This window comes from Marmota flaviventris, chromosome 2 (assembly GCF_047511675.1).
Source record: "Marmota flaviventris isolate mMarFla1 chromosome 2, mMarFla1.hap1, whole genome shotgun sequence".
Classification (NCBI taxonomy): domain Eukaryota; kingdom Metazoa; phylum Chordata; class Mammalia; order Rodentia; family Sciuridae; genus Marmota; species Marmota flaviventris.
Window position 1 is genome coordinate 33,897,551 of NC_092499.1, and position 23,492 is coordinate 33,921,042.

The 23,492-nt window shown below is 37.2% G+C and overlaps 1 pseudogene; it reads left to right on the forward strand.

Annotated features, from left to right (window-relative positions):
• Positions 1-403: 403 nt before the first annotated feature.
• On the forward strand, positions 404-10,508 carry LOC114079417 (large ribosomal subunit protein eL31-like; annotated as a pseudogene).
• The last annotated feature ends 12,984 nt before the right edge of the window (positions 10,509-23,492 follow it).

The window sequence follows — 23,492 nt, forward strand, 5'->3', positions numbered from 1 at the left end:
ACTATAAAAGAATATAAATTATAGACTTTCTAAAATAAAATTATGGCAATTTGACAATCTTAATTTTTTTAAAGACAGTTTTTAATATATATATATATATATATATATATATATATATATATATATATATTAATTGCTGATGGACACGATATCTTTATCTATCTATTTTTATGTGGTGCTGAGGATTGAACCCAATGCCTCACACATATAAGGCAGGTGCTCTATCATGAGCTACAGACCCAGCCCCCAATTTGACAATCTTGTAAAGAAGGAAAAGACAAAAGACACTCTATAATTTTATAAGTGATGTCAGTTAAGGTCATATTTTACATTGGTCATGTTTTCATATATAATTATAGGAAAGTAATGTCTGATTCACTCTACTAACTTTCGTACTACCAATCCTTCCCTTCCCTTCATTACCCTTTGTTTAATCCAAAATACTTCTGTTTTCCCCTATCTCCCCCCTTAATGTGAGTTACCATCAGCATATCAGAGGGAACATTCAGCCTTTGGTTTTTATTCATATATGAATACATGACTATGTAATTCCATATCATGTACAAGCAGAAGAATGGGAAGTTGTGATCCATATATATACAATATGCCAAAATACATTCTACTGTCATGTATATGTCATGTATAAAAAAAACAAAAAAAAGATGACATTTAAAAAAATTCAAAGTACAGGTATGTGTGTGTTTTTAAAGGCTGTCATTGGTATGTGCATAGTAATTTCTTGAATCTGTAAGCACAGAATGAACCAAAGTAAAACGAGTTACAGATAAGAAGAGATGGTCTTCAATGTGATTTAATCTTGGCTTAACTTCCACCTTCTAAAACAGAGCTTGACTCTTGCTCTGTCCTGCAAGATAGTACACCTTGATGTATTGTAAAGGTCCAGAGATATTGGTATTCTCACTTTAGAATCATCCAGGTAAGGCCCCGGGGGCAGAGGGGTAAGGGTCCTTGGGTGAAGTTGCTCCTGGTTGCATGTGCTATTCCAGTGTGCTGCTCAAATATTATAATTCTCAGTATGTGACATGATGTATAAAGTTTGGGAAGCATTGTTTTGAATCAGGGATAATCATTCTGTAACTGGTAAAATAAACATGATTAATAAAGTTGTGAATCCCCCAAAAGTTAAAAAGATACTCTAAGAGTGCTTGTTCATTTAAAATGACTCTATGTACCAGGGCCAAGACATAATAGGTTGCAGAGCACTGGGCTTACCTGTAGAGGAACAGTTTTGTTTTGTTGTTACCTTTGAAAAATTCTGGAGAACAAAAGAAATGTTAGAAGATTTAATTTGGGTAAATAGCTGAAAATTCAAAAAGTTAATATTTTCACTAGGAATTCACAAATAATTAGCCTGACACCATTTTTTTTCTGTGTTTGTAGAATGGATACTTGGATGAAGATTTGGGACTAATCAAGAAAGCATTGACAATAAAACTTGGTGGAGAGGAAGATGTGTGTTTCAAGTCAGGGTTCATGCTTGAGGTGGGTTCAAATCCTATAGTTTGTCAATCAAAACTTCTTTAATTTTTAAATTTTTTTATAGTACTGGGGATCAAATCCAGGGTCTCATGCACAACAGGCAAATGCTCTACCCCTGGACTTTACCTCCAGTCCAGTCATAGCTTTTTCAAAAAATCCCCCAGCAGAATAGAAAGTTGTTCTTAACCTTTAGCATGTATTGAAATAACCTGGAGGACTTGTTAAAACAAAGTTCTGACTTGGTTGGACTAAGGTGGGACTTAAGAATCTGTATTTTAACAAGTTCCCAGTTCTTGCTGTTCAGGGGAGCACATTTGAAGAACCACTGATCTATAACAATGTTGTTTGTAGGAATGGCTTAAGGATAGATATATAGTTCATAGACTAGAATTGAGAGATCGGAAGTAGACCTATGGTCAACTGATTTTCAAAAAAGTACCAAAACTTTTTTTTTAACTTTTTAAAAATTTGTTCTAATTAGTTATGCATGACAGTAGAATGCACTTTGACACATCATATATAAATGGAGTATAATTTCTCATTCTTCTGGTTGTACATGATGTAGAATCATTCTGGTTATGTAGCCACATATATACATAGGGTAACAATGTCTGATTCATTCTACTATGCTTTCTATCTCTATGCCCCCCCTCCCTTCACTTCCCTCTGTCTAATCTCAACTAACTCTATTCTTCCCTAGCCCTCACCCCTTATTATGCATTAGCATCCGCATATCAGAGAAAACATTTGGCCTTTGGTTGTTTGGGGTTGGCTTATTTCGCTTAGCATGATATTCTCCAGCTCCATCCATTTACTGGAAATCCCATCATTTTATTCTTTTTTAAGGCTGAGTTATAGTCCATTGTATACATATACCACATTTTCTTTCTCCATTCATCTGTTGAAAGACACCTAGTACTATAAAAAATATGATCCCCAGTACTATAAAAAATAAAAAAAATTAAAGAAGTTTTGATTGACAAAGTACAGGATTTGAATCCAGCTCCAGCTGGTTCCATAATTTAGCTATTGTGAGTTGAGCTGCTATAAACATTGATATGGCTGTGTTACTGTTATATGCTGATTTTAAGTACTTTGGGTATAAACCAAGGAATGGGATAGTTGAGTCAAAAGGTGGTTCCATTCCAAGTTTTCTGAGGCATCTCTATACTGCTTTCCATATTGGCTGCACCAATTTGCTGTCCCACCAGCAATGTATGAGTGTGCCTTTTCCCCTACATCCTCGCCAACATTTATTGTTGCTTGATAATTGCCATTCTAACTGGAGTGAGATGAAATCTTAGAGTAGTTTTGATATGCATTTCTCTAATTGCTAGAGATGTTGAATATTTTTTCATATATTTGTTGACCAAAAATTTTTAATGGGCGAAAGAATGGTGTTTTTTGATGAATGGTTTTGGGACAACTGGATAAAAAGAATGAAGACCCAAAACACACATCTTTCTCTCCACTGAGTCTTATTGTCAAAAGAATGAAGTTGGAACCCTACTTTATGCCATATACAAAAATAAATTCAAAATGGACAAAACACCTAAATTAAAGAACTAACCTATAAAACTCTTAGGAGAAAACATAGGAGTAAATCTTTATAACTTTAGATTTGGCAGTGCATTCTCAGAAATGACACTAAAAGCACAAGCAATGAAAGATAAAGTAGAGACATTGGATTTTCTCAAAATTAATGACATTTTTACATAAAAAGGCAATATCAGGAAAGTAAAAAGACAATCTGAAGAATGTGAGAGAATATTTATATATATGTGATAAATCATATATCTGATAAGGGCTTACTATCAGAACATATAAAACACCCTCATAGCTCAACAACAAAAAGATCAATAATCTTAATAATTAATAATAATAATCTTAATAATTAGCAAAAGACCAGAATAGACATCTCTACAAAGGTGTGCAAACATATGAAGAGATAATCAGCATCTTTAGTCATTAGAGAACTGTAAATCAAAACCATGATGACATAATATTTTATACCTTACTAGGATAGCTATGATTAAAAAATAAAGAAAATAAGTGTTGCTGAGAATATGGAGAAATTAGAACCATTTCCATTGTTGGTGTAGCTCTGTGCAAAACAGTTTGGCAGTTGTTCAAAAAGTTAAACATAGGATTACAATATAACCCAACAATTGATGTTTAATGTTATGAACAATAGAAGAAGTTGTATTTTGTATTACTTTTCTTCCTGATTTATTTCATGTGTGTTCAAATATATATTATTATTGAAAGTTTGATATGTAATTGGAACTTGTTGAATAATGTGTAGAATAATGAGAAAAATAAGATAAAAACTTGCTGGGCATTTTGAAAATGCAGAACTTTATTGTATAGGACACAGGATGTTATTGTTTTAGCTACAATTAAGGGGCTATATCACTCATATTGTACATTGTGATGGAAATGAAAAAAAATTTTTAGAGGCTTCACAAGTTTTAGGCTCATTGTGCATATATTATGCATAATCTTTCCTTCTATCATTTCTCTCATCCATAAGAATAGCTCTTCTAGCTCTCTTGTATTATCTTTCCATCTCTCATTCTTTTATGTATACACACACACACACACACACACATACAACATACAATCTTACTGTGAAAATTTATGTCATTAATTCTGGGTATCTGTACATGTTGGCAGATCATTTTTTTTTCTTTTTTTATGTTGGCAAATCTTAAAAAAGATCTGGAATTTATTTTCTCTACAATTTTATGAAAAGGATGAGGAAGAAAAAGGAATGGATTATAGTCTTTCAACTTTTAACAATGTCCTATGATTTTAAGTTGTGACTGGTTCTAGAGATTGTATTTTGTTTCAAGTCTCAAAAAATGGGCATCAAAAGCAACAAAAGTGTGCTTAGATGGATCCCTGCTTTCTTTTTCCTCTGCTCCCCACAGCAATGGGAGCAGCCTGCAGGGCACAAAACCATTCCCAATTGCAAAACTACAAACTCATTGCTCAAACAGATCTTTGTCCTATCTCTGCAGGAATCTGTTCAATTTAGAATTTTTCTCACCCAGTTGATACTGAGGATAGAGTGAGCTAATGAGCCGCTACGGAGGGATCATTTCTATCCTTTGCTAGAGTAAATGAAGAGCCCTGTGGCTGTGTGGAGATACTGTCTCCAGCTGTTCCCTGTGATGAAGGAGTCTGCCCAGCTCCAGAGTGGAGACAGTGGGAGCCTGATTTGGGGAGGCACTGTGTTGAGCTGTTCTCTGGGGCTGTTAGTACTAATAGAGAAAATTAGTTCAGTTGTGAACTGTTCATTTTTTTTTTTTTTTGCTTATGTTGTGATTACTCTATTTAGAGAGATCTAATTGGATAAAAAATGTAAATAAAATGGAATTTTAACAAATGAGTGACAACAATTGTGCTAAATGATTTTGATCCTAAACTCACTAATTTTCCATTAAAAGAGACACACATTTTGCCACAAATATCCATCCTGAAAGTCATGTCCACAACTGAAGGTAATAATATATGTATGATACATTGTATATTTTTGGCAACATCTACATTTGTGAAAGGCTTATCTGTGACAACCATGGGAAGAGAAGCAAATTAGGATATGATCCCGGTCCTCACCTACTCCCACCCTGCCCACCATTGAGGAAGAGATGAGGCTGGAAGGATAGGGGGATGGCCTGTGGGTCACTTCCTGGGCAGTAGAGCCCAATCAGCACCTGCAGCTATTTGCCAAGAAACTTACAAAAAGGCTATTTTAAAATCAGGACCTACATGACTGGGATTCATGCCTCTCCAAAGAAGGAAAAATGCCTGACTGATATTTTGATTGTCTACAGGCTGCATGAATACCTCGTGGACACTGAACACCTTACCCAGGATTAGTCAGGGGGCTAACTTCCTTAAACCTATAGATCTATATAAAGCCCTAGACAGTAGGCACTCTTGGGTATCACTCCCTTAGGACCCCTCCCTCCTTGGAAGCTCTGCTTTCTATCACTCTAATAAATCCTGTTACTTTGTTCTCACCCTGTGTTTGTGAATTTTATTCTTCAAATTTATGAGACAATCATGCACCATTTTCTAGCCTCAGGTAGGTTGTCAAGGGATTTGGAAACAAAACCATTAGAAAAAAATCTTAATCACTTTTATTGGTTTTATGCATTTAAAAATTTGAGCTTTTCCACATGGATACTGATAAATATATAAAAGATATTCAGACACAAATATACATTACAACATAAATAATGTATTTATAGGTAAGAACACTAATGCTTAATAGGAGAAAATGGCAGGGGAGAGGTGGGAAATTTATAGAAATTGATACTGCAAGGAACTGATACTGCAAATTTTGATTCTTCCTCTTATTGATGGATTGGTCCTAAGAAATTGGCTTAACCTCCCAAATTTCATTTTGCTCAGTGAAAATTGAGACTAGTAATATATATTTTACAGGACTGATAAGAGTATCAGTACATTAAAATCTAGTATTGGGTTGTAGGTTAGTGGTAGAGTGCTTGCCTCTCATGTGTGAGGCACTGGGTTTGATCCTCAGCACCACATATAAATAAGTGAAATAAAGGTATTGGGTCCATCTACAAATAAAACAGACATTATTATCTCATGTACACATATGACTGCATGATTGATGTGATTCTACAACATGTCAATTAGAAAAATGAGAAATTATATCCCATTTATGTATGATATATCAAAGTGCATCAATGCATTATACTCTCATGTATAACTAATTAGAACAAATAAAAAATTTATAAAGTTAAAAAAATGAAATGACCTAGATAGCTTGGAAGCAAAAACCACACAAACAAACAAAAAAATAGTTTGTACATATGACTAATGTTTTAAAATCAAACTAATTTAGTTAAATAAAGAATTATTAATTAAATACACATACAAATTTTTTTTTTGGTGCTGGAGATTGAACCTATGTCCTTATGCATGCTTAGCAGGAATCTGCAGGAATCTGTTCACTGAGCTATACTCTGAGCCCCTAAATATATATTTTGCTTTTTAAAAAAAATATTTATTTTTTTAGCTTTAGGTGGACACAATATCTTTATTTTACATTTATGTGGTACTGAGGATAGAACCCATGCCTTGTGCATGCTAGGTGAGCGCTCTACCACTGAGCCACAACCCCAGCCCCTATATTTTGCTTTTTAATTAATTATCTGATAAATGAAATTTCCGGGAGGATTTTTACTGTTTATGAATTACCATGAAGACTGTGGTGAAGGGGTTATATTAATTTCTTCATCTCATATCCCACTTATTTTTGTAAGAGCTCTTGACAACCAGGCTGGAAATAACAAAGTATGGCGTGAGCAGATCTCCTGACTGTGGCTGGACTGTGCAGTCTGGTGATGGTCATAAGATCTATGCTGTAGCCTGCTTCCATTGAGGGTTTGATTTTGAACAATCCCCTCCAACTTTTTACTCTCAGTATCTTTTATTTATTTATTTTTGTACTAGGGATTGAACCCATGGGTGCTTTACCACTGAGCCACATCCCCAGCCCTTTAATTTTTTTTTTCCTTTTTAATTTTCAGACAGGTTCTCACTATGTTGCTTAAGGCCTTGCTAAGTTGCAGAGACTGGCTTTGAACTTGTAATCCTCCTGCCTCAGACTCCCGAGCTGCTGGAATTATGGGCAAGCACCACCATGCCTGGCTACTCTCAATATCTTCACTTACATAATCACAGAGTTTCATAGTTGTCCTCGAATTGGGGAAGGAGGTCTCATCTCCTGGGTAATTCACTTGATAGATCTATAGTAGCTGGACTTTTTCTTACTAAAACTGAAATGTCCCTGGAGACATCTAACCTCTCCTAGGAGGGGGCAGAATGTATTCAGAGTGGCACACATTTCTGTGCTGTGACAGATGCAATGGGAAGAACTCAGAGACTAATGAACCCCAACCCTTTGCTTCAGAGTCCACAGGGAAGTGGAGTGAAGGCAGCCAGGCAGGACTGATTCCTCAGAAAAATTTTACAAGGTTGTGAGTTGTTTATGATCCAAAGACTTCAGTAAATTAGTGCTTAATAGTGAACTTTGTGAAAGGCAGAGATCCTTTTGGAAAACAACCCAGAAGGTAGAATTGGTATCAAAGGCAACTGTAAAAACACATGTGGATTTCAAGATTGCTAAGGGGAGTTTCAGAAATATAACTAAGTCTTTTTTTTTTTTTTTTTGTGGGATCGAACCCAGGCCTTGTGCATGCAAGGCAAGCACTCTACCAACTGGAGCTATATCCCTAGCTCTATAACTAAGTCTTGTATACTTTGGATTTCTGGGGACCTTACTCCATCATTACCATATCACCCATTGGTATCTTTAATTCTGTTCCCACCAAATTATTCCTGTTGGCCTGAACATGCTTAGAACTTTCCTATAATTAAAAGAATATTCTTGATTCTGTTGCCTGGTTGTCTACTATCCTACTTCCTCTTTATTTCACCAACACATTGTTGCTTCTATAAACTGATTAGTTTTCATTTTCTAGAATTTCTAGAATTTGATGTAAATGGACAATATGTCTTTTTTTTTTTTTTTTTTGGTGTAAGGGTGTTCGTTTCTTTCACTCAGCATAATTATTTTGAGATTCATATATGTCATTTCCTGTACCAGTAGTTCATTCCATTTTATTGTTGAGTAGCATTTCATTATGTAGACATCCTAGTTTGGTTTCACTTTACAAGGATGTGGTTGTCAAAACAATGTGGAACAGCCAGGCATGGTGGCATAAGTCTGCAGTCCTAGGCAATATAGCAAGATCCAAAGAAATGAAACCAAAGAAACAAAACCTGTGAGAGATGCAAGGAACAACAACAGAAGTAAGTGCTGCTGTATCTAGGAGCTTACTATGCGTGAAAATGAGAGCACAAGTCAAGGAATTACACAAATTTAGACGAATTATTTTGGAGTCATTGAATGGAAAATGAAGCAAATATCAAATTAGATCCCTCACCTCACTTAATACAGTGTGAGTAATTAAGCAGGGCAATGACATGTTAAGATTATATGGGTAAGCTAGAAAAAGAAGAACCAATCAACACTAATAGCAGTAGAAGACAGGAAATAATGAAAATCAGAGCCCAAATCAATGACATTGAAACAAACAAAAATTCAAAAAATAGACAAAACAAAAAGTTGTTTCTTTGAAAAAAATAAATAAAAGCCAAGTGATTGAAGAAAAAGAGAGAGAAAATTCACTAGAAATCATGATGAAAAAAAGGAATATCATCATGGACACTATTGAAATACAGATGGTAATCAGAAACTTCTTTGAAAATCTGTGCTCCAATAATATAGAGAATCATGATGACGTCGACAAATTTCTAGAGACACGTGACCTACTCAAATTGAACCAGACAGACAGAAAATTTAACAGATCAATTTTAGGCAATTAAATTGAAGATACCACCAAAAGCCTGCAGACAAAGAAAAACCCAGGACCAGATGAATTCTCAGCCAAGCTCTACAAGACCTTCAAAGAATAACTCACACCAATACTCCTCAAATTATTCCATGAAATAGAAAAAAAGCGAACCCTTCCAAACTCATTCTATGAAGCTAGTATCACCCTGATACTTAGGAACAGACTTCCTCAATAAGACTCCTAAAGTACCAGAAGTAAAATCAAAATCTGATACCAAAACCAGACAAAGACACATCAAGGAAAGAAAACTTCAAACCAATGTCCCTCATGAACATAGATGCAAAAATTCTTAATAAATCCTGGCAAGTCTCATACAAAAACATATTAAAAAGATAGTGCACCATGATCAAGGATCAAGGGTGGTTCATCCAGGGATGCAAGTTTTAACATACGGAAATCAATAAATGTAATTCATTACATAATTAGACTTGAAGACAAGAATCACATGATCATCTCAATAGATGCAGAAAAGGCATTCCACAAAATACAGTACCCCTCCATGTTCAAAACACTAGAAAAACTAGGGTAGTAGGAACATACCTCAATATTGTAAAAGCTATCTGTCCTAAGCCAAAGGCCAACATCATTCTAAATGGAGAATAGTTGAAAGCATTCCCTCTAAAAACTAGAACAAGACAGGGATGCCCTCTTTCACCACTTTTATTCAACATTGTCCTTGAAACCCTAGTTAGCGCATTTACACAGAAGAAATTAAAGTGATACAACCAGGAAAAGAACTCAGATTATCAATATTTGCTAGTGACAGATTCTATACTTAGAAGATCCAAAAAATTCCACCAAAAACTTCTAGAACTCATAAAGGAATTCAGCAAAGTAGCAGGATATAAAATTCACACGCATAAATCAATTGCATTCCTAGATATCAATGACAAATCATTTGAAAGAGAAACCAGGAAAACTATCCCATTCACAATAGTCTCCCAAAAAACTATTTGGGAATCAATCTAACAAAAGAGGTGAAAGACCTCTGCAATGAAAACTACAGAGCTCTAAAGAAAGAAATTGAAGAAGACCTTAGAAGATGGGAAGATCTCCCATGCTCTTGGATAGGCTGAATTAATATTATCAAAATGGCCATACTACCAAAGTGCTATACAGATTTAATGCAATTCCTATTAAAATTCTGATGATGAACTTGGGCCTGGCAGAATGGCTCCCGCAAAGAAGGGTGGCGAGAAGAAGAGGGGATGTTCTGCCATCAAGGAGGTCGTGACCCGGGAATACACCATTAACATTCACAAGCGCATCCAAGGAATGGACTTCAAGAAGTGTGCTCCTTGGGCACTCTAAGAGATCCAGAAATTTGCCATGAAGGAGATGGGAACTCCAGATGTGCGCACTGATACCAGGCTCAACAAAGCTGTCTGGGCCAAAGGAATAAGGAATGTCCCATATTGTATTCGTGTGTGATTATCCAGAAAATGTAACGTGGATGAAGATTCACCAAACAAGCTCTATACTTTGGTAACCTATGTCCCCGTTACCACATTTAAAAATCTACAGACAGTCAATATGGATGAGAGCTAATTGCTGATAGTTAAATAAAGTCATAAAACTTAAAAAAAAATTCTGATGATGTTCTTCAGAGAAATAGAAAAAGCAGTCATAAAATTCATTTGGAAAAACCAGAGGCCCAGAATAGCTAAAACAAGCCTCAGCAAGAAAGTGAAGCAGGAGGTATCATAGTACCAGACCTTAAATTATATTACAGAACTACCTTAACAAAAATGGCATGGTATTGGCAGATAAACAGACATGAAGACCAATGGTGCAGAATAGAAGACACAGAGACAAACTCACATAGATATAGTTATCTCATACTAGACAAAGGCACCATGAACACACATTGGAGAAAATCAGCTTCTTCAACAAATGGTGCTGGCAAATCTGGAAATAAATATGAAATCCATATGTAATAAAATGAAATTGAACTCTTCTCATCCTGCAGAAAACTCAACTCAAAGTGGATCAAGGACCTACACATTAGACTAGAGAACTTGCTCCTACTAGAAGAAAAAGTAGGCCCAAATCTCTATTATGTCGGTTTAGGAACAGACTTCCTCAATACGACTTCTAAAGTACAAGAAGTAAAATCAAGAATCAGTAAATTTCAGGCTGGGGCTGGGTTCAGCGGTAGAGCACTCGCCTAGTGTGTGGAAGGCCCTGGGTTTGATCCTCAGCACCACATAAAAATAAATAAATAAAAGCAGAGGCATGAAAAAAAAGATTAAAAAAAAAAAGAATCAGTAAATTTCATCTTGCTCCAGTCAGAATAACAATTGTTTCCAAGCAACAATAAATGTTGGCAAGAATGTGGGGAAAAAGGTACACTCATACATTGCTGGTGGGACTGCAAATTGGTGTAATCATTGTTTCCATAATGGTTGGAGATTCATCATAAAACTTGGAATGGAACCACCATTTGACCCAGCTTTCCTATTCCTTGGTTTATACCCAAAGGACTTAAAATCAGCATACTATGGTGACATAGCCATATCAATGTTTCTAGCAGCTCAATTCACAATAGCTAAACCATGGAACTAATCTAGGTGTCCTTCAATAGATGAATGGATTAAAAAATGTGGTATATATACAAAATGGAATATTACTCAGCCTTAAATAAGAATACAGTGATGGCATTTGCTGGTAAATGGTTGGAGCTGGAGAATGTCATGCTAAGCAAAATAAGCCAGTCCCCCAAAACCAAAGACTGAATGTTTTATCTGATATGTGAATGCTAATTCACAATGGTGAAGGGTGGGCTAGGGAAGAATAGAGTTACTGTGGATTAGTCAGAGAGGAGTGAAGGGAGGGAAGGAGGTATGGGAGTAGAAAGGATAGTAGAATGAATTTTATATTATCACCCTATGTGCACATATTACTATACAACTGGTGTGATTCTACATCATGTACAACCAGAAGACTAGGTTAAACTCCATTTATATACGATGTATCAAAATGCAGTCTACTGTTATGTATAACTAATTAGAACAAATTAAAAAAAAAGAAAAAAGATATAAAAATACTCAGTAAATGGGAGGGCATCAAATTAAAAAGCTTCTTCACAGCAAAAGAAATAATCAAGAACATGAACAGAGGGCCTACTGAATGGGAGAAAATCTGTACCACTTGCACCTCGGATAGACCATTTATCTCCAGGATATATAAGAACTCTAACAATTTAACACCAAAAAAACCCCCAAATAACCTAATCAATTAATGGAAAAAGGAACTGAATAGTACCTCACAGAAGAAGAAATACAAATGGTCAAAAAATATATGAAAAAGTGTTCAACATCTCTAGCAATTAGAGAAATGCAAATTAAAACTACACTGAGATTCCATCTCACTCTAGTCACAATGGCAATTATCAAGAATACAACAAACAATAAATGTTGGTGAGAATGTGGGGGAAAAGGTTCACTCATACATTGCTGGTGGGACTGCAAATAGGTGCAACCATCCTGGAAAGCAGTATGGAGATTCCTCATAAAACTTAAAATGGAACCACCATTTGACCTAGTTAATACTGCTCCCTAGCTTATACCTAAAGGATTTAAATAAGCATACTATAATGATGCAGCCACATCAATGTTCAGCAGCTTAATTCACAATAGCCAAGCTTTGGAACCAACCTAGATGCTCTTCAACAGATGAATGGATAAAGAAAATGTGGTACATATACACAACGGAATATTACTCAGCCATAAAGAAGAATGAAAGTATGGCATTTGCTGGTAAATGAATGGAACTGGAGAATATCATGCTAAGTGTAATAATCCAGTTCCAAAAAACCAAAGGCCAAATATTCTCTCTGATATTTGGATACTACCCCATAATAAGGAGGGTAGAGAGGGGAAGTATAGAAGTACTTTGGTTTAGACAAAGAGGAATGAAGGGAAGTGAGGGGGGGAAGGGAATAGGAAAGATGGAATGAATCAGACATAACTTTTCCTATTCCATATATGAATGAATACACGACAGTGAAATTCCACATCATGCTCATCTACAAGAATGGGATCAAAATTGTAATGGGTCACACTCCATGTATGCATAATATGTCAAAATACACCCCACTGTCATGTGTATCCAAAAACAACAAATGAAAAAAGATTACCTGGTTAAGAAACTGGCAGTGTGCCTCAGTGGTACATGTCTGAGGCTCTGGATTCAATTCCCACAAGAACAAAAAATCACACAGTTTGTGTTTGGTAAGCCGATATTGACATGGTGTCCTAGGAAGATTATTTATCAGGGGTGGACAGGATAGATTAAACAGAGGAATGACTGGGGCAGGGATGTCAAAGCAAGAAGGCTAGGGTAGCATTAGGACATGAATACATGAGAACAAGGCAGCAAGAACAGAGACAAAGGGAAACCATGAGAGAGGCTTCAAAATTTCAAAGCAGTAACAGGATATCATCTTTTCCTAAATACCATTCATTGAAAGCGACAAGCAGTCTTTTAAATTTTTTCCACTCTTGCCCTCAGGTGGAAGGGACTCCTATTGCTTCCCTTGTAAGGTCACTAGGCTAAGACACTAGAATCCCTGCTGAAGATCTGGTTCATCCTCTTTCTTCATGACTTTACACAAGTTATGTGACCTTGGGCATCTGCACACTGCCCTGGGGGAATGAGTGGTCTGCAGAGGTCAACCTTAAGGCTTCTTCCAGCTCCAAATTTCTTAGATGATAAGAATGATTATCTCAAAGTGCATCCCTAATTGAGCCTGATACATCAGGCTAATTCAGCTGGAAATAAGAAGAATGAGTGAATTGTGTGGACTAACTACCCACACAGGGCCCTGGCAAATGGTTTACTATCCTCCAGACTAAAAGGTCATCGTCTCTGTACACTGTGTTTTCTCTTAATGATGAAGGAAGCTGGGCACAGAGGAATAAGGTAACAGGGTGCTTCTTTGTTCCTGCTCTGTAGGGTCAAATGATACTCCAGAGGTTAAGTATCTGTAAACAAAGCACACACAAAGTTCTGGGAAAGAAGAGGCTTGGAGTTTGGTTACTTTTGACAAGTTACAGATCAATAGGGACAGCCTCTTAAAATGGCCCAGAGGAAAATGAAACTTTTTAATTAATCTCCTGTTTTTCTCAGGCCCATGACAATATTGCAGTTAAGACAGAGGATGCCTCTAATGATTCATTATAGCTCTTCACTCTCCCTGATCACTCCCTGGTCTCTAAATGCTGCTCTGTGGCAAGAAGAGTAATTAACAAAGGGAACTGGCTTTCCCAGCAGACCTCATTAAAACTGTTGTGGTTACGAGGTGATTAATTTATGTAAATGAACGAATGTGCCAATGAACCAGGCTTTGTACACAGAGCATATCCAGGAAGCAGAGAATCATAAAGTCTCGTCACAGTGAGGAGAAAACTGTTTAGCATTCAAAGGTGAATTCTGGGAGAAAGATGAAAAAGGAACCCTGAGAATTGTCTTGATTTCAGAAGCACTAAACACAAAAACAACAGACTATTAGAAGATCTTGTAGAATTTGCATATGTTGGAAAACTAAGGACAAAGGGACAAATAGATTCCAGGAACAGAAGTAAAAGTGCCTGGCCATTAGGGGAGGCTGACCAGCTACCATTAGTAGCTGCACTAAGCTACCATTGTCTGCTTGGTGGTACTACATCTTATTTGCAGTCAACAAACATGGCCAGCTCCCTTATATGTGCCATTTGTTAATTCCAGAGCAGATTACTTTGTGGAGAATAGATTGGAGGGGGGAATGAGCGAGACTAAGATTTTATATAGAGGTGAATGATGGAAACAAACATAGGTATTCAAAGTAGCTAAAAATATCAGGGTGTCACAAGGCATCAGACATATGCTCAAAAGCTACTGGGCAAGGCAAACTTTACATCTATGGAACTTTTATTTTTGATGTGCTATCAAAAAAAATAGCTGGCAAGCAAGCACACTGGGCAGGAAGTCTGCTCAGGTATTATCCCTAAGGCAGAACTTCCCTTTACTCTGACAGGAGGAGTTGGGGTTACAATCTACAAGATTGCCTAATTTAAAACTTGGGTGTGCAAAGGGAAGGCCTACAGTTATAACTGGATTACCTAGTATGCTACAGGCATTATTATTGGAAGACTAAGGACAAAGGGAGATATGTAGGGGTGGCTCAAAATGGGTCCATTTCTGGGCTGGGGTTATGGCTCAGCGGTATAGTGCTTGCCTAGCATGTGTGAGGCACTGGGTTTGATCCTCAGCACCACATAAAAATGAATGAAAAAGATAAATGTATTGTGTCCATCTACAACTAAAAAAAAAAAAAAAGGCTACATTTCAACCACATGATTTTGTGACTTAAAAACAGCTCCATCTAACTACACACTACAGCAAATACATTTTTGCTACATATTAGGAAACTCTCAGTACAGATTTAACTTGGACAGAATAAAACCATTAATCTTACAAAGTCAAGAAGAGAGGCAGGGTTTGTGGGAAGAAGGTAAGTTTGATTTTTGGTTTGTTTAATGATAAAGTGTTTTGAGTAAAGAAAATTTAATCTGTCTCTTAGGAAGTTTTTGGTTTCCTTTATGCTCCTGACTCACTAGTTGCATCAGAGTTAGGCCTAATATGGCATTTTTATGTCAATATAATTAATTAGGATGTGTTGCAATTTACTGATTTTGGTGAGATGAAGTTGCTTTACTACCATTTGCTAGAAAATTGTAATGAAGAGGCAAATCTGTGGATCTGTGATGTGAATAGTTCTCTTAGGACTGGGGCAGTGCACACCTGCAGGACTATAAGCAGAGCTGTGTCATGTCAGATATTTATTTAAATAAATCAGGGCTGTGAGTGCAGCTCAGTGGTAGAATGTGTGCTTAGCATGGTGAGGCCCTGGGTTCAATCTCCAGCACAAAAAAGAGAAAAAAAAAATCACATGCTTCCTCAACATCTGTCTTGGAGGAGGACAAGAGAAATGATTACCAAAAAATGCAGGTAGTGTTGACTGAAGCAGAGCAGAAGGTCAAAGACTTTTCTTATGAGATGCCTAAGGAAAGGGAGAAATGTCAGGGAAGAAGAATGAGAAGATGCAGTCTGAGAAGTATTAAAAGAATTAGACAATATCATGAAAGTTCTCAGGAATATTGCTCATAATTGCAAAATTGGAAGCATTTCCTTCCATTTGATTTTTTGGAAGAGTTTGTTAAAGATTAGAGTTAATTCTTTAAACATTTGATAAAATTGACCAGTGAAGCTCTCTAGGCCTGGACTTTTCTTTGTAGATTTTTTGCTCACATAATTTGATTTCTTGTTACATTAATTTTTTATTTCTTCTTGAGTCAGTTTTGGTAGTTTGTGTTTTTTCTAGATCCATTTCATCTACGTTACCTAATATGTTGACAAATAAATGTTCATTGTATTCTTTAATAATCATTTTTCTTCATTTTGTTTGTTTGGAGGTGTGTTCAAGACCCAGACTGGTCTTGAACTCCTGGGCTCAAGCAATCTTCCTGCCTCAGCCCCCTGAGTAGCTGGGAATACAGGTTCATGAAACCAATTTTATATCTTATTAAGAACTATAAGAGGGGAGTTTGAAGTTTTCAAACCCAAATGATAAGTATATAAAGTGATGGAAGTGCTAATTACTCTGATTTGACCACCACCATAGTATAGTATTGAATTATCATACAGTACCCCACAAATATGTACAATTATTATGTGCCCATGAAAAAGAAAAATGTTGTGTGTTAGAAAGTTAATTCCCAGTGTAATAGTGTCAGGAGGTGGATCAATACAGGGTGATTGGGACACGAGGGTGCCACTCTTCTGCATGGATTAATGCCATCATTGCAGGAGTGGGCTAGTTATTGTGAATGTGGATTGTTGTAAAAGTGGGTTCTGTCCTCTCTTGTCTCTCTTGCACACTGGCTTTTGCCATGTGATGACACAGTAGAAAGGCACTCAGCAGATGCAGCCCCTTGTCCTAGGAGTTTCCAGACTGTAGAATGGAGAGCCAAGGAAACTTATGTTTCTCAATTTCTGAGTGCAGAATGGCACAACAGGGACTAAGGCGGGGGGTCGGGGGGTGTTCTGGGGTCCCTTCAAGCTTTGTATGCTATTTGCAGGGAAAAAGATACAGTAAATCTGAAGTAAATATGCTCTAATACACAGTAAGTGGCTCTAAGACTGTGCAGGAGACATGTGCTTTGGTCAGCTGTCCCCAGCAGAGAACGTGGTCATGTAAGATACTACCCAGTGTTTGTATTCATTGCTTTTTTGGCAGTGTTGAGAATTAAATCCAGGGCCTTGCATATACTAAGAAGACACAGCTTTCCCCCCGAGTGACATCCCCGCCCTCCCTTGAATTTGAAAGCTGTCCTATGATGCCAGTTTGTGTTATGTGAATTTGAGGAAAGATCCCTAAATTGTATTAGCCAGAGTTGGAGATCAAAAAGAAATGGATCCCATCATCTAAGCCTTTGAGTGATGCTACAGTGAGGCCTAGTTTAGTACCAACAAGAGATTAATGAGCTCATCTAAAAATATATGTGCCAAATATCATTTTATAAACGTAGGTGATGAAGTGCAGAATGGAAGGAATGAACTTGGTATAATAATTACCTGCTGTTTCCTTCAGTCTTGAAGAAATGAATTCTGGAAATAATCTCTGTTTGATGGTTCAGGGTAGCCTTTGACCTGCCCTGGTACAGAAACAACTTTATTTAAATTTTTAAAATAAAAATTTAAAATTTTAATAATAGGGCTGGGGATGTGGCTCAAGTGGTAGCACGCTTGCCTAGCATGCGTGAGGCACTGGGTTCATTTCTCAGCACCACATAAAAATAATTATTGTGTCCACCTAAAACTAAAAAAAGATATTAAAAAATTTTAATAATAGTATATATATCAATATTGTATAATATGGTGTTTCAAAACATATACACGAGGTGTAATGATGAAATCAGGATAATTAGCATATTTATCACCCCAAATTTATCCTTTTTTTGAGATAAGAACATAGAAAAATCCACTCTATTTTGGAATATGTAATACATTATTGTTAACTACAGTCACTCTGTGGTATGATAGAACACCAGAACTTATTTTTCCCATGTAACAGTGACTTTATACCAGTTGAACAACCTCTCTTCTGCTATTCTTCCCCCTCCCTTTCTGGTCTCTGGTAACCACAGTTGTACTCTCAACTTCTTTGATATGCACTTTTTAAGTTTCCATATATGAGTAAGATCAGGAGTTATTTGTTTCTCTATGTCTGGCTTATTTCACTTAACATAATGTTTTCAGGTTTATCCATATTGTCATGAATTATAGGATTTCATTTGTTTTTATAGGTGAATAATATTCTATTGCATATAGGTACCACATTTTCTGTATCCATTCATCTGTTGATGGACACCTATGCTGATTCCGTATCTTGGCTATTGTGAGTAGTGTATCAATAAACATGGGGAGTGACTAGGGAAGAATGGAGGAACTTTGGATTTGGCAGAAGATAGTGAGGGGGAAGGAGGGGATATGAGGGTGGGAAAGATAGTAAAATGAGATGGACATTATTACCCTATGTACATGTATGATTGCATGAATGGTGTGACTTTGCATGGTATACAGCCAGAGAAACGAGAAGTTGTGCTCCATTTGTGTACAATGAGTTGAAATGCATTCTGCTCTCATGTATAAATAATTAGAACAAATAAAAAATTCAAAAAAATAAACATGGGTATGTACATGACATACTGATAAGTCATTTTCTTTGGAGATATACCCAGTAGTAGGATTGCTGGATCATATGGTAGTTTCATTAAATTTTTTAAAAAATTTAATTGACAGATAAAAATAGTATGTATATATTTAGGAGTATCATATGATGTTTTGATACATGTACACCTTGAGACACAATTCAACCCATGACACATCACTGCTGCCAATGGTACTTTCATTCTCTAGGCTGAGGCATAGACAAACTTCTAGTGCTTCTTCCTCCAGTTACTTATCCAGTAATATTCCCAGTGAGATAGTAGGAGGTGGAAACACAGAAAGGCCGAATTCCATTTTTTTTGGCCTGAGAAGGTAAGATCATCTTGGTCTTGTAATAATTTCTTATGTTAACATAGTTCATATGTTTATAGAATGATGTAGTTTTAGAAAATATTGTGCTCATTAAATGGAACCTATAATCTCTCATACAGAGCTGAAGAAACTGCCTTTCAGAGGGCAGGTGATTTGCACAAAATCACACAGCTATCAAGTCCACAGAATTGTTCACAATACACTTTGACTCCTCATCCAGTGCTTCTTCCACTTCAGAAAGTATACTCAAGGTCCATATGACTAAACCATGATGCTGCTACTGCCCTGAAAAAAAGATACATGATGTTTTATAGGTTGCATGTGTCTGAGCCTTACTGACTCTAGTCCAAGTACAAGTTACCACAGGGGGGCGCTGTCCCAATGACTTGGATCTAATGTGTCTAAACCCTTTCTTATTTCAGGTCTGTACAAGTGTTCTCCAATCATCAGGTTCCTCCTACATACTTCTTTTCTCCTTCATCTGATCCCAAGGAGGAGCTGGTTATTTATGTTATGCCTTGTGATATCTTCTCTGTCAAATGTTAGTAGAGATTATCAGCACTCACTGATTTTTTTTTTTTTGCATGAGAAAATGGAAACTTTTGTCATTCAGAATGCTTTGGACAATTTTAGTCCTGAAAGAGACACCTTCCAAATATTTCCTTATAACTTTTTCATTCCTATATTATATGAGCAAATAACTCAAATAACATGCCACTATTTAAAATTTTTCACATTAATGTGAAATCTAACATGTTTACGACAGCATTTAGTTGATTCAGTTAACATTATGGTATCTTTTGCCTATGGATCTTTTCATAAAGGCTTTTTAAAAAAATATTTATTTTTTAGTTTTAGGTGGACACAATATCTTTTATTTTATTTTTATGCGGTGCTGAGAATTGAACCCAGTGCCTCACGCATGCTAGGCGAGCACGCTACCACTTGAGCCACATCCCCACCCCCAAAATGCTTTTTTTTAAAAGTAAATGTGTATGTTACTGTTATTGAGTTTATACTATGTTTATTTCTTTTTATTTTATTTCTTTATCTTTTTTAAGATGGGGTGTCACTATGTTGCCCAACCTGGTCTTGAACTTGGGATCCTCCTGCCTCAGCCTCCCAAGTAGCTGGGATTGCAGGCATGAGTCACAAGGCGTGGCTTTACTGTAACAATATATCTTTTCAAGTCATATATGTAATTTTATGCAAGTGATTTCTACTGGCCATGGTACTTTGCATGTGGTTCAGATGGAAAGAAAGGGAAAGTGAAGGAACTATAATTTATTGCTGAGTGTGACTCTGAAATAGATATTCTAGTCCCTGTTTTCTCGATGATGAAACTGAGGCTCAAAGGAGTGAGTATCCCAACATCACAAGCTGGGACAGCTGAGATTTGAATTTAGGTCTTTCAGACTCTAAACCTGTTTTGTTCTTCTTTGTCACCTGCATTAAATGAGGTGATGATTTGTTGGGAAGTGACTCTACACTAGATGTCCCACCATCGCTGGTCTGTTACAGACTAGTGAAGGGTCTGCTTCTCTGTTAAAGATTTGTTAAATGGTGTCTGAGATGTTAGACATGGATTTGGTGGGATCACACATGGACACCAGGTGTCAGAGGATGGAGAGTCTGGTTCAGACTGCCTCATCTGCTCTTCTTTGGAATGAGATTGTGATTCCCTGGTTCATCTTGGTTGCATAGAGATCAAGGGAGCATTTCAGGGTATACAGTACCAGCTCTATGAGGGTTATGCTCAGAGCCATGAGTATCTGTGTGTCCTAGAGCCAGACAACTACAGTAGATGACCTCTCTCTGGGATTGAGAATAAGGAAATTTGTGGAATCTACCCTCTTTATGTTGGATTCATTTAGACCAACTCTCTAAGGGGTTAGACCTCAGAAAAGAACCAAAAATAATTTGGCAGTTTTTACTCTCTATTCTTGGGGAGTCAGTTGAACTTTGAGCGGAAGCCCTACCCTGAGCAGAGGCTGCCCTGCGACTGGCTGCTCTCCCCATGAGGAAGTGTTAGGAGTGGGCCCTGGCAGCTGCTGCTTTGCTTCTCCCCTGGTTCCTATTGTAGTACAGGCTCAGAGTCAGCAAAGCAGCCTCGTCCTGAACCCTAGTTTACACCTAGAATATGAGGCAGGTGATAAGAGTGACACTGTTCCTGATCCTGGGTGAGTTATTTTTGGATGAAGAGGAATTGGAATCTGGGCCTGAGGATTCTAGATAGGGAGGGATTCACAACTTAGTCTGCTACCAATTGCTCTTCATCCAGGGGAGAGTTTTGGGATTCTATTTTTCTCCTAAACCTTTGTGTGAGGTGTATATTAGGGCAGTAAAGATGTTCTGGGTTACAGATCCTTAGGGTCTATCATTGAAAGGGAGAAAGCAGACCTACCAGGAATAAATGCAAAGAACATTTTTGTCCTGAAACATAAATGAGATGTAAAGTGTATGTGTATGTGCATAGGGAAGCAGGGTGTGGGGTGGGGTGGATTCGGCTATGAGAGAGAACTGTGGGGGAGCTGAGTGGGGCCTTCTCATTTACCTTGTCCCAGGATGGAAGTCAGGACTGTGTTCACTCCCACAGGCACTTTAAGCCTTGCGAAGACCACCCAGCGCATCTCCATGGACGCCTATGAAGGACAGGAAGTGAACATATCCTGTAACCACACCAACATTGCCACAAATGAGTACATCTTCTGGTACCGACAGGTCCCCCACCAGGGACCACACTTTGTCATTCAAGGATATAAGACGAATGTGGCAAATGAAGTGGCATCTCTGTTTATCCCGGTTGACAGAAAGTCGAGCACCCTGAGCCTTCACCGCGTTACCCTGAAAGACAGTGCTGTGTACTACTGCACTGTGGGTGGCACAGTGAGACAGCTGGGTGTGCACCTGTGCAGCATCTCTGTGGGAGAGAGTTGCAGCCTAGGGAGAAGCCCAGAAGCAGGGTTTTCTAAAACTTAACTTTATTTTATTTTTTTCATTTTCAGAAGGTGTTAGCAAATTTATGTATTCTTATTATATTTAAAAATTTTTCTCATTAAAAATATAGGCATTTCCTTTATGTGGCCTAAAATAAAAAAAGTATAAAAGGGCATATAATGCGTTGTCTTTATTCCACCATTGTCCCTGACCATTCAGTTATCTGAAATGATGTAGCTTACAGTATTGCTGCTCAGCTCACTGGTATTCCTCAGTTTTTGTGTATAGACGCCTACACATATATGTGTGGCTTTGCACACACATACACAACTTTATGTACACTACACATACTTTATATCCATGCTATATGCAGTGTGGACAATATGTTTCCCAACTTTTGAGAAATTCAGCCTGTCAGTTTATTATTTATTTTTCCACAAATTTTGAACATTTCTATTCATGTTCAAGTATCTACAAACTGGCTTCCATGTGTCCTTTGAGTTTAAATCTCTCTCTCTCTCACTCGCTCTCTCTCTCTTCTGTCTTTCTCTTCTCTTTGTTCCCACTGCTGTTTTGTGGGTGTGTAAGGGAGAACAGAGATGATGGTAGAGGAGGGAATGGGGAGAGCATTTGTTTCTGATTGGCATTATAGACTATTTTTGCAACACCTGAATCAGAAACAGAGTTGGTGACATTATTACTTCTCAGAGTCGACTCTGTTGCTAGTCTCTTGCTAGTGCTTCTGGAGTGGCTTTGTCAGAACCATGAGTTTCTTTTTCTTTTTCTTAAAATTTTTTAAATGGGATGTTGTCTATGATTTTTATGACAGGGACTAGTTGGGTGCAGTGGTGCAGCCTGTAACCCCAATAATTCAGAAGGTTGAGGCAGGAGGATTGCAAGTTCAAAGTCAACATCAATAGCTTAGCAAGGCCCTGAGCAACTTACAGAGACCCTGTCTCAAAATAAAAAATAAAAAGGACTGGGGATGTGGCTCAGTGGTTAAGGACCCCTGGATTCAATGTCTGGTATCACTCTACCCCCCCACCCCCCACATAGGGTTAGACCACTGAATAGGAGAGTATTTGTTTTCTGGCTCAACTCTCAAAGTTTGGTGAGGGAGTGGCCCCGTGTGGGTGTGGGGGGCAACTTTAGAGTGTCAGCTCCTACAAACCCATCTCCTTTGGTTGACATCTTTCTAGACAGGGGTTAGGGGCTTATACTAAGTGCAACAATATCCTAGTTGCCAAAGAAGCTAGCTCTTCTCCCCAGTGCTCTTAAGAAGACCAGTATCCAGTATATCCAGTACTTCTTGGATTCAGACATACGTGTGTGTGTGTGTGTGTGTATGTATATGTGTGTGTATATATATATATATATACATACATATATATACAATTATATATATATACATATATATATACAATTTATATATATATATATATATATATATATATATATATATATATATATATATAAAAAATTGGGAATTGAACCCAGGACTTTGTGCATGCA